Genomic DNA, 12,732 nt, shown 5'->3' on the forward strand with positions numbered 1-12,732 from the left:
GATCAAACCAGTTGACAGTCACATCTCCCTGATCCTGTTCGTTGAAAAACTGAAGGTTAACAATGTCCTCTTCCAAATCCGCTAAGTCCTCTAGCCCCTGATTAGGTCCATCCTCCCGTACTACACAAATCTCTGCCCCCACTAGTAATTCCACATTCGACCTAGCCTGGCCTGCTGATGTAATGTAACCGCTCGGGTTGTACATGAAGCTTGCAGACCCCACAGGCTCTGTATAATCATTCTCATCTGCCTGCACAGTCGACCCAATTCTATCTTTGATAGTCACCACCATCGTTTCAGTTTGGGTTTGGGAGATGTCCAACATGCACAAGTCAATGATGTCAAGAATGAACACCTCCGGCTTGGGTAGGTGGGAAGGGGTGATATATATGCTAGGGTCATATGACACAACCCCAATTTGGATCAAATTGATGCGTTTCGGAGGTGGAGCTTGGTTATGTGGAGGGAGAGGGTTGGTAGTGACATTCGGTTTCTCCGAAAGCACGATCACCCTGTTGTCGACGAGATCTTGAATCTCGTGACACAATTGAAAGCAATGGTCAGTTTCATGACCATGTTGTTGGTGAAAGGCACAATAGTTCGCCAGGTTATGAGAGGAGGGAAGTTTTACTGGTAATGGCCACAGCTCTAGGGGCTTCAAGTGTCCTTTCCTGATCAAAACCCCCAAAGCTTTGGATAGAGACATATACAGCAGGGTAAAGGTTCTCTAGCCTCGGGGTGGAAACTTGGTTGTTTGTGAGCTACTTTCAAAAGCACCGGTGAATGGTGTAGCTGTAAGGGTTCTTAGGGTGGGGGTGGTGACCATTCCCACGTCTGAAGATCTGGCAGCTGCAGCACTACTTATGCATGCATTCGTACTACGGTTGAATGCCCTCTTGGACTGCTCTCTCTCATGATGAATGAGGCCCTGTTTCATGGCGTCCTCGATTAGCACCCCAACCTCATGTAGATCTGCAAAGGTGGGGAGGGGGAGGACGATCATCTTCTGCATGAGCTTGGGCTAGAGGTTGTGCACAACCATCCATATTTCGTCCTTGTCGACCGGCCTGATGGTTATCATCGAGGCCTTAGCCCTCCAGCGGGTCACAAAATCGGAGAAGCTCTCCTTTGGCTCTTGCCTAGTTGTCTCGAGATCACGAGTTGTGACCTCGATCTGCGTATTATAGGTGTATTGAGCTACAAAGGCCTCAGCTATCTCCTCCCAGTTCCTCTTAGCAGAGTCCTCCAGCTTTGCATACCAAATAGCCACTACACCCGACAGGGTCCGGCCAAATAGGGAAAGCTTCTGCAATCTGGGGAGGCCCATCGGCCTTAGTATGTCCGAAAATAGCCGCAAATGCACCATAGGATCTCCAGACCTGTCGAAATGGTCTATGTGCAGCATTTTAAACCAGTCTGGTAGAGTCACGGCCGAGTCGGTATACCCATCCTCTATATCCAGGATGGATTTCACGCCCTGAGACTTCTTGAACAGCTTTTCTAGCTTGCTCACTTTTAGCGCTGTCGGATCCACCTCAAACTCAAACGACGTATCCCCCAGGTTAGTCTGTGCTTTGGATAGCTGGGGTAGGATTGGAGGCGGAGTTGGCCCCGTTAGAACGTCCGTATTTTCCTGGACGTGTGCTGTCTCCCCGAGTATTGGAACTCTAGGTGAGGGAGGAAGTGGGTGCGAAGCAGATGCTCCGATTTGCTGCTATAGCTTGGCAATTAACTCTGTCTGTTGGCCACTACTTTTACTTGACATGCAGCCACTTATGCCTGGCGGGCAGCATCCCGCTGCATGGCTTGAATACTTTCCTGGAGCTGACGCATCATCTCTTCCATAGATGCCATAGGGTGCTGGTCTACCTGAACAACCGGTATATCTGTCCCCAAAGTAGAAACTGAGACCTCAGCCTGACTGTTCACTGGTGGGGTGGACCACTGATCTAGCAACCGACATACCGATACACTGCTCCTTAGTAACCGGGGGTAAAGAAAGGAACACTGCTTGTCCGTTTGTCAGATCCTCGGATCAACGAAGTCTTCGACCTCTAACCCAGAGTGCTCGGAGAGTATATGCTTGGTCGGGTGCAATGGTGATAAACCCTACCCTGTAAAAAGATAAATAAAGCATAATAAGGAAACAAATAACCAGAAAAATGGATAGCATAACAGCTTAAATAAAGACAACACACAGTTGGCAAACACAAGCTAAAAGAACTATTCTCAACCACTGATCACTGTCCCCAAATTACTGCCCCATATCTGATACCCTCGGGTAAAACTGATTCTCTAAATTCCGATGCCCTCAAGCCTGATACTCATACTTGCAAGCTGATACATGCATTCCTGTAGAGGCACACTCTAAAAGCACATAACCAAGCAAGTAAGAGCCAAAAGCACCCCTATGGAGGGGTAAGGTTTCCCTGTCCTATTGTCAGGAGCTAGGGTTTCACTACGCACATAGCGGTTTTCAAATAACCTACAATCGGGTGAGTAACCTGTCCTAGCTTGGAATGGCCACTATGGATTCCGATATGCACTAGGTCGAATGGTCAAAAGGGTTGCCTCGGTAAAAACCGGGGTTTGTGTTCCCATCGTGGCAGAGCCCGCAACCGGTCAGCCTTATGGCACGCTTCTCAAAGCGGGGATCCGGCAAACCATTCAGGACTAGCATACAGCAAACACGGTGTCTTAGGCGCACCAATGCAAATGCGATGCAAAGAGACACATAAGTGTAGTCAAAACAAGATATCATGAGTTCGAGTCAAGTTCTCTAAATCCCCAATAGAGTCGCCAGAAACTGTAGAAGCGCCCGAATGTCCCGGCTCCGCGCGCGAAGGCGCGAAATCGTTTTGTTCATTAGCTACTACAATTCGGACTCAATGTCACTGCTCTAAATCTAATCTCGCAAAGTGTAATGCAAGACCGATAAATCACCAAAGAGTCCAAATCCGGCAAATCGTTTTGGAAAACTGATTTTAATAAAGAAGTACCAAACATGGACTGCTTTGCCAAATACAGAGTCACCACCTAAATATTTTATTTTGGAAAATTTAGGAAACCCTGACTCGTGCCTAAGGCCACGTGTCCGTCATCACCAAAGTTGCTTTTGCTCGAGAACTTGGGTACGAGAGGGGAAGGTCATGCAATGAGCACCCCCGCTCGCCCGATCAAAGAATCGGCCTTTACTAAGCATGATATTTTGTTTTTGAAAACACATGTGTTCTTATTCTGGTTTATTAGCTAGCTTACTATGTGATGCGCACAGCATACAAGTATAGACTAGATCGCCTAAGTTGGAACAAAACATATCATGTTTGTTTGAAAATGGTTTGAAGGTGCTACTCGCAAGTAGGTGTAGACACCCCATTTTTGACCGTCCTCAAGACTTGGACGTCATCGTTTGAACACTCAATGATCATCCATGCTTGTGTTCGTTTTGAGTTCCCGAAGGTCTCAGTTGCGCGCCTCACCTTAGGATCTCTCAACTTGTCTGTTTTGTGCTTGGTTGTGGACCAAAGACTTGTGTTTTTGCTTCTGAGGGGAGAGGGTGGCTTGTTGACCATCCCTACAACCCATCGGCTAAGGCCTTGTGCCATCGGCCTTGTTTTCTTGCTATCGGCCGTAAGTGTTGGCCGATCGGCACTCTTTTTGGCTGATCGGCACTCTATTTGGTCGATCGACCATATTTTCTAGCCGAGACCTTTCCACCTGCTTTTGCAGATATTTTTATGCCAGCTGTGACAGCTGGTGAGCACAATTCTCATCCTCCATACATGTATGGAGGGATTGCATCAAGACTCAAGCTTGTTCAACAAGCTTGAGAATTGAAATTCTATAAGAAGGGAGGCCCCTCTCCCTTTCCAGAAGTTCTAAAAATTGAGATACAAGTTCTATATCTCTCTATATTTTACCTCTCTCTCTCTCTCTCTCCATTTACCCTCGTTTGTGCTCAAAAGTGTAAAATCTTCACACTATTGCACACAAACACCTACTACAACACCATTCTTTGATTGCTGAGGTCCTTGGGAGTTGGTTTTAGAGTTTTTGGAGTGGTTTAAGCTCAGAAAAGGTGCTGGAGTTGTGTTCTTGAAGGTGTTCTTCAAGGGTGAGTTAACTACCTTTTAATCCCTTATTTTGGCTTAAGCTTTTAGGCCTATTTGCATGCTGATTTAAGCTTAAATTTCTACTATAAAAAGTTTTGAATTTTCATGCTTGTGGTATTTGTTTAAGGTCACTTTTGTGTTTGGGGTAGTCTACCCCCTCTCAGGCCTTGTTTGGCCTTATTTTGTGCCTTCCTTTTTGAGCTTTTGGGACCACCTTGTTTGGGCCTTCTCACCACTGAAATCCAGAGGATTTTTAGTGATGGAAAGGTGGTTTTGAGGTTCCAAATAGGAGAGGGTCCCCTCTCCTTGTGTCTCGTATGCTAGTATAAATGGCTCATAATAGTAGCATGTTTGCTTAGCTTGTTTTGGCTCCATTTCAGCAAGTATTTGGTGTCATTTTGCCATGTTATACCTCTGTTGGGGTTTGGTTTGGTTAGCCTTTGCATGCTCCATGAACTTGTAGTGCACTTCTATGAATTAGCCTAGTGTGTCTCTGTAGACGCGCCCGCGGAGGGCCTCATGCTACAGTTCGGACTCTCGATTTGTGTCACGGTTCTAAGTCTGAACCAAAGAGTCCAAATCTGGCAAATCGTTTTGAGAAACAGATTTTTGAAAAAGTAGTGCCAAACATGGACTGCTTTGCCAGATACAGAGTCGCCACCTAAATATTTTAAAATGGGGGAATTTAGGAAACCCTGACTCGGTGCCGAAGGCCACATGTCCGTCATCACCGGAGTTGTCTCGGCTCGGGAGCTTGGGTACGATCGGGGAAGGTCAGCTATGAGCACCCCCTTTCGCCCGGTCCGAAGACCGGCCTCTACTAACCGTGATATCCGTTTTTGAAAACTTTATGTGTTCTTAAACCAATTGTTAGCCTAGAATTACTATGTTATGCGCGCAGCAAACAAGTATAGACCAAATCGCCTAAATTGGAACAAAGCATTTCATGTTTGTTTTGAAAATGGTTTGCTACTCGCAAGTAGGCTAAAATGCAGGTTTTGCCACCCTCAAGTGGGCTTTTAGAAAAGATGGTTTGCCACTATCTAGTGGGCTTTAAAATTCACAGTTTTAATGTATTATTCCAATTTAAGCAATTCGACCTCCACCCACAGGCATTCAAACAGTTTATCTCATGTAAACACTTAGCCGCATGGCAAGCATACTATTATGGCGACATTCACACGCATGTTGGATGCTAAAGCATAACCACTTACATTGTACTCCGTGCCAAAACAATAAACTAGTTAGCAAATGTGCGTGTCCTAGTTCATGTTATTTTGCCTAATGCAACACATACAAGATGCAATTTTAGTTAGGCTCGGTTAACCTAAATATGACATACGATATGCAACAGTTAACAAGTACTCAACTTGGAATTGAAATACAAGTGCAGTTAGCATGATGTACCGAGCCCGGTGCATGTCAACAGATGCATGAATGCACGCATGCACATCATAAGGTATGCTAATTTAAAAAAAATGCCCTAATCTACCATCATAAGCTGGTAAATAAAAGGGAAGAAAGAAATGGGGATTGGAAGACATACACATACTCACCCACACTTATTACATGTTTACCCTCACTCAGAGGGTTCGAATTAATATTACAGTCCCAAAATAATGAATAGATAAAATTATTACCAAATTTCCTAATTAATTAAAAGAAAGGAAGCAAAAGAAAGAAGAGGGTGGCCACAGCCTCTGCCTCGGGGCGCGCAGATGATGCAGGCTCGAATCCGTCCTGCCCGGAAAACCCGTACTATACTCCTGTCGCCTCTGTTTGTACTGCCTTGTCTTTCTGAAAATTGCCAAAGTACTGGAGCAAGCTCCTTGCATCCTGCAGAGCACCACCGGCCAAACAGAATTGCCACCGGCACTTCAAAATTACCATCGGCACTTTATTGGATTCATCGGCACTCCATAGATTGCCGGTCGGCACCAAATTCTGCCGGTCGGCAGAAACTTCCTGCAGAAGACAGTTTTGACAGCAACAGAGAGTAGACAGTATATGGCATGGGGTTTTTAGGCAAATGTATGCATGGACACACTCCCTATCATGTAATGGACTCAAGGGAGCATGGCCCTCGACCCTCGGGCCACCAATCATGCATTTCGATGCATGATGGCCAAAGAGTCAAGTATGCGTTTCACTGTCAAATGCAATGCACACTAAACATACAAGAGACCCAACCTCAATCATGACTGGTCAAGAGGCGAGGCAATGCACAACAATGCACATGCGACCTAAGCATGCAAGCAAACATGCAAACATGCAATATAACTACATGGCACACACAATGCTAACAATATAACATGCACAACGCTTTGAAACATGGCATACACAATGTGAGATGGACTTACACCAATGCGAGTGGGCCTCAACCGCACCCACATCAGTGGCCATAAGATGAAAATGAAGTGCCTCGAAATGCGTGCACACGGGCACGCAAACCGAGGCAATGGCATATGCAATGCAAGGGCTAAAATGGCATATAGAATGCAACACGGACTTATACTAACATGAGAGAGCCTCAGCCACACTCACATGAGAGGCCGATGAATGAAAATGAAGTGCCTCGAAATGCGTGCACACAGGCACGCAAACCGAGGCAATGGCATATGCAATGCAATGGCATGGAAAATGACATGCAAATATGCTAATGGGATTTCAGCACTGAAATATGGGGGAAAACAGCCCCGGAACGAGGCGAAAACACACCCGATGCATGGAATAGTCCCGAAACATGGACTTTGGCACCCGAAATGGCCTATAGCTATATCAAACATGCACAACATGGATATGCAATGAATAGACAGTAGCAAGGCAGCCCCAAAATTAGCATTTTACTAGTACAATTCATGGCCAAAAAGCAAACAAAGATAGGGCAACAATGGCATGCAAAAATGGCCCTAAACATGAGATTATGAAGCAACTCACAGCTGCTGTCCCCAAACATGTTAGGGCCCTTCAACAACATTGAAGAGGGGCCCAAAATATGCACATTTACAGTTCATGTCAAGGCTCAAAAACAGATACAAGCATGGCAAACAATTTATGCAAGATTAAGGCCACAAAAGGGCTATAACATGAAGTACACAAAATATTCATCAAATAGCCAAAGACCCTTAATGAAACATGACAAGGGGGTCAAAATATGGCCACTTTAAGTTCGGACCAAGCCACAAAAACAGAAGAAAAACAGGCTAATAAATTATGCAAAAAAAAGGGGCCAAAGAGGGCTACAATGGCAAGTGGTACATGGAGATCCCAAACAAGGATGAGCCCTTCTTCAATGTTGAAGAAGGGCTCAAAATAAGCCTATTCACAGTTTATAACATGCTCCAAAACAGATTACACATGGGCCAAAAGAATCATGCAAAATAATGGCATACAAAGGGGTAATGAAGAAAGTGCCAAAAATAAGCTTCAAACTGTAATAAGCCCTTAACAAAACATGGAATATAGCTCAAAAAAATGGCATTTTATGTTTTGGTCGGAGCTCAAGATAGCAAGCAAAGAGGCTAAAAAAATGAGGCAAAAATGAGCTAGAAAGAGGGAGAAGAGTGCTCACCCTTGAAGACCCAACCTTTGCTGCCTCTAGGACTGAAAAATGTTGCCTCTTAGCTGCTGGAAAGCCACTCCTATCTGCTGGAATGGAGTAGTGGTTGTGGTGCTTGGTGGTGGTGAAGAAATGGGTGTAGTTGGCCAAGAACAAGATCCTTTTTGGGCCCTTTCACCCACCCAAATGTAGAGAGAGAGGGAGATATATAGAGAGGGAGTGATATATATCATATATCAGATATATATGTGCCTTAGGTCTGGTTTTTTGCTCAAAACATCCAACCTAGACAAAGGGAGAGGAATGCTCCTTATATAAGGCAAGGGAAGCATTTTACTTACAAGCTAAGTAAAGGGAAAGGGTCAAAGGGGTTCAAGGGGGTGCAAGGCTTCTAGAGGAAGCTAAAACAGCTGGCCAAGCTTCTCCAAGAAGCTTGGCCAAAGGGTTCAAGCTTCTAGAAGGTTAGGGGGGTTCAAAGGCTCACAAGGTGCAAAATAGCAACATATATGCACGGGGGAGTGTGCTGGTGCATTCCAACTGGCACAGCTGGGATGCACCAGGCTTGGAGAGTGCAAAGGGTGCAAACCGGCCAGAAAATTTGGTCGTCGGCCAAAATAAAGTGCCGGTCGGCATAATATTTTGCCGGTCGGCAAAATAGATTGCCGATAGATGATGCCAAGGTCAAAAAAATACCGGTGGGTATCCAAATTGAAGCCCCAGAAGTTATCTTTCCAATGGCGCAAACCTTGCATTAAAATGCCTTCTGTGCAAAAAGTTATGCCCTTTTTCGTGAAGCCGCGCAGATTCGATCCAACCGGGATGATGCCCGACTTCAACTGATCATATCTCCCCCACCCGGACTTGGCTCTAGGATATTCTTGAGTGCAAAATGAAGCCCTGGAAGTCTTCTTTCCAACGATGGTGGCCTCATAGCTTAACTCCAAGTATGCAATTGAATAAGCCCGATTTAGCGAGGGCTGCTCGATTTTCTCCTACCCGGATTCATGCCGAACTTCTCCCAAACTAGATTTCTCCTCTCCTTTCCTCTTTTCTTCAACTCCAAAACCCTAAACAAAGTGTTTTGAAAGATTTGCCTCTCTTCTAGCCGAAGAAACTGATTCTTTGCCCTGCACATCTCTCAACACCGAGCAAACCATCAGTAGTGCCCAAGTCTTAAGGGCGGTCAAAAATGGGGTGTCTACAATCTCATGCTTTAACATGTCATTCTAGCATGCTTTTGGCTTTACTTCAAGAAGCTTTTGTCTATGTTTTGACATGTTTTAGCTCTGATTTTGGTTGTTTTGGTCATGCATGCCTTGCTTTGTATTGCTATAGTGTATTCTAGCTTGTTAGCTTTGTGTATCAAGTCCACTAGCATGCATTACTTGGACAATTTGAATGATTTGGCATCATTTATAATGTGATTTTAGTCCATGTTTCATGGTCATGCACTCACATTTTTTGCTCTTTCAATGCGTTGGAGGGTTTGCCCCTTTATGCCTTAATATGAGTCATTGCATATGCCTTCATGCCTAAGATTGCGAGTTATCATTTCGATGTGTTTTGGGGGTTATTTTGCCATGATATAACTCTGATTTTTGTTGGTTAAGTCATGCCGTGTTTGGTTGTAATAGGTGTAGTGTAATACCCCTTTGTAGCCTTACATGCTTCATGCTTTTGGTATTTTGTTCTAGCATGTGTTGGCTAGGTTCAAGCATGCTTTTGGTCTTGTATTGACCTACCTTGGGACTATTTTGGTTGCCCTCGGCCCTTTGGGGCTTGGTTCATGTGGCCTTGGTACAAGATCCTTGGCTAGCCTCAAGCTTTGAGCTTTGTTGCATGCTATGCTTGTGTTATATGTATGATTTGGCATCATCCCTAACATCATTTCAGAGCATGTAGTGTTGTCACACTTGCGTGCTTTTCGCTCTTTAAGTGCTCTTGAGAGTTGTCCTCTTTATGCCTTAATTCTTGGACCAATATGTGTGCATGTTTATTTTGCATTTTGGTGCCTTAGTTTTGGTGTTTTGGCCACTGATTTGGACATGGCTGAGGTCTGTCCATTTTGGTTTGAGTCCATCTTTTGCATGTTGTTGCATGCTTGTTCCATTTTGCATGTTGTTGCATGCTTGGTAAATTGCATGTTGTTGCATGCTAGTTGCATTACATAACATTGTTGCATACTTGTTGCATGTCATGTTGTTTGCATGTTGTTCCATTGCATCATGCTTGTGTGCTTGGGTTGCATTGTGTTTTGCATGCTTGTTGCATTGTATTGTGTGTGCATGCCTTGCCTCTTGATCAAACATGATAGATTTTAAGGCAATTATGTGTTTTTGTACATTTCATTCACATGATTTGTGCGACTCAGCCTCTTTGGCCAACATGCATCGAAGTGCGTGATTGATGGCTCGAGGGTCGAGCACTACACTCCTTTGAGCTTCAAACATGATAAGGAGTTTGGTTGAACAACATTTTCTTACAAATGTATTGCCATGCCCTTGTTTGTACTCTGCTGCAGCAAAAGGAGCAATCTGCAGGGAGAGATGGTCGGTCGGCTATCTGGTGTGCCAATTGGCTAACAATGTTTGGCTGATAGCCTCATAAGTGGTCGATGACCCTTATCCTTTGGCCAATGGCCTTACCTCTTGGCCGATGACCTCTCCGAATGTCTATGATGTGGTTCAGAAGCATCATAGAGATTTGTACAGTTTTCAGAAGTGCAGAACAGTGCAAACAAAGGCAACATGAGGCATGGCAATGGATTTTCGAGCGAAGCGATCGAGCATGCATCATTTTTTATTCCGAGACGGAGCTATGGAAGCTCAATTCAGCTTCTCTCTTTTCCTACTTAGTTGGTTTTGTAGCTTAATTAATTTGTTTAATTAGTTAAGAGTTTTGTAATAATTAATTAGCTATGTTAGTTAATTAATTAGTTGATTTGTATTATTCGGACCCTCCGTCGAGAGGGCGAATTTTGTAATAAGTGTGCGTGAGTGTGTGAATGTCTTCCAATCCCACGTCTTTCTCCTTTTTACTTAACTGCTTATGATGGTTAGTTCTAGGTCATATTTCAATTAGCATACTTATGCTTCGCATGTTTGCATCCATTTATCTGTATTGCATGCACCGGGCTCGGTGCATCATACTAACTGTATTGTATTTCAATACATGTACTTGAATACGTGTTCAACAGCATGTTATCAAGTTGCATTTCATATGCCATCTCAGAATAGCCCAGCCTATTTCTAGTTGCATTTTGCATACGTTGCATTAGACATTGTTAACATAACTAGGATCATGCATAATTTCTAACTAGTTGTTGTTTTGGCTCGGAGTACTAGGTAAGCTTTTTATGCTTTAGCATCTTGCATGAGTGTGAGTGTTGCCATGATAGCATGCTTGCCATGAGGCTATTTGCTTAAGTGATATAACTACTTGAATGCATGTGGGTGAAGGTTGGATTGCTTGAATTGGAACAATTTATTGAAATGCGAGTTTTAAGCCCACTTGAGAGTGGCAAAATCATGTTTTTTCTAAGCCCACTTGAGGGTGGCAAATCCACGTCTTAGCCTACTTGCGAGTAGCACTTTCGAACCATTTTCAAACAAACATGAGATGTTTTGTTCCAACTTACGCGATCTAGTCTATACTTGTATACTGTGCGCATCACGTAGTAAGCTAGCTAATAAATCGGAATAAGAATGCATGTGTCTTCAAAAACAAAATATCATGTTAGTAAAGGCCGATCCTTTGATCGGGCGAGCAGGGGTGCTCATTGCATGACCTTCCCCTCTCGTACCCAAGTTCCCGAGCCGAGGCAAATTTGGTGATGACGAACACGTGGCCTTAGGCACGAGTCAGGGTTTCCTAAATTTCCCAAAACAAAAACATTTAGGTGGTGACTATGTATCTGGCAAAGCAGTCCATGTTTGGCACTTCTTTATAAAAATCAATTTTCCGAAACGATTTTCCAGATTTGAACTCTTTGGTGATTTATCGGTCTTGCATTGCACTTTGCGAGATTAGATTCAGAACCGTGACATTGAGTCTGAACTGTAGTAGCTAAGAGAGCAAATCAGAATTTCGCGCCCTTCGCAGGCGCGGAGCTCGGGGAGTTCTCTCTCGGGGCGATATACAGTAGGCTAAGACATGGATTTGCTACCCTCAAGTGGGCTTAGAAAACATGATTTTGCCACTCTCAAGTGGGCTTAAAACTCGCATTTCAATGAATTGGTCCAATTCAAGCAATCCAACCTTCACCCAGAGGCATTCAAGCAATTATATCATTTAAGCAAATAGCCTCATTGCAAGCATGCTGTCATGGAAATCAATAACACACATGCAAGGATGCTAAAGCATAAACGCTTACAATGTACTCCGAGCGAAAACAGAGAACTAGTTAGAAATCATGCATGATCCTAGTTCGTGTTAAGATGGCTAATGCAACACATGCAAAATGCAACTAGAAATAGGCTCGGCTATTCTAAGATGGCATATGAGATGCAACTTGATAACATGTTGTTGATCACGTATTCAAGTAAATGTATTGAAATACAATGCGGTTTGTATGATGCGCTGAGCCCGGTGCATGCAAGACAAATGAATGGATGCACGCATGCAAACATAAGGATGCTAATCGAAACATGCCCTAAAACTAACCATCGAAAGCAGTTAAGTAAAAGGGAGAAAGACGTGGGGTTGGAAGACATTCACACGCGCACGCACACTTATTACAATAATACGCCCTCTCGACGGAGGGTCCGAATGAATAATACAAGCTAGCTACGCTAAGTTATTCTAACTAATCAAATAATCTAATTGGACTAATTATTACATAATCAAATTGAATATTAGCTAAGCTAAGCTAGTTAAGAATTTACAACGATGAATTAAGTTAGCTAACACATTAACTAATTAATTACAAATTAACTAACTATACAAAGTAGTTAAAATGTCGTCAAGAAGAGGGGCATATGCATGCTCGATTGACTTTGCTCGGAAATCCATTGCCATGCCTCATGTTGCCTCTGTTTGCACTGTTCTGCACCTCTGAAAATT

The sequence above is a fragment of the Camellia sinensis genome, chromosome 13 (assembly GCF_055761805.1).
Source record: "Camellia sinensis isolate YWXY chromosome 13, ASM5576180v1, whole genome shotgun sequence".
NCBI classification, from domain to species: Eukaryota; Viridiplantae; Streptophyta; class Magnoliopsida; order Ericales; family Theaceae; genus Camellia; species Camellia sinensis.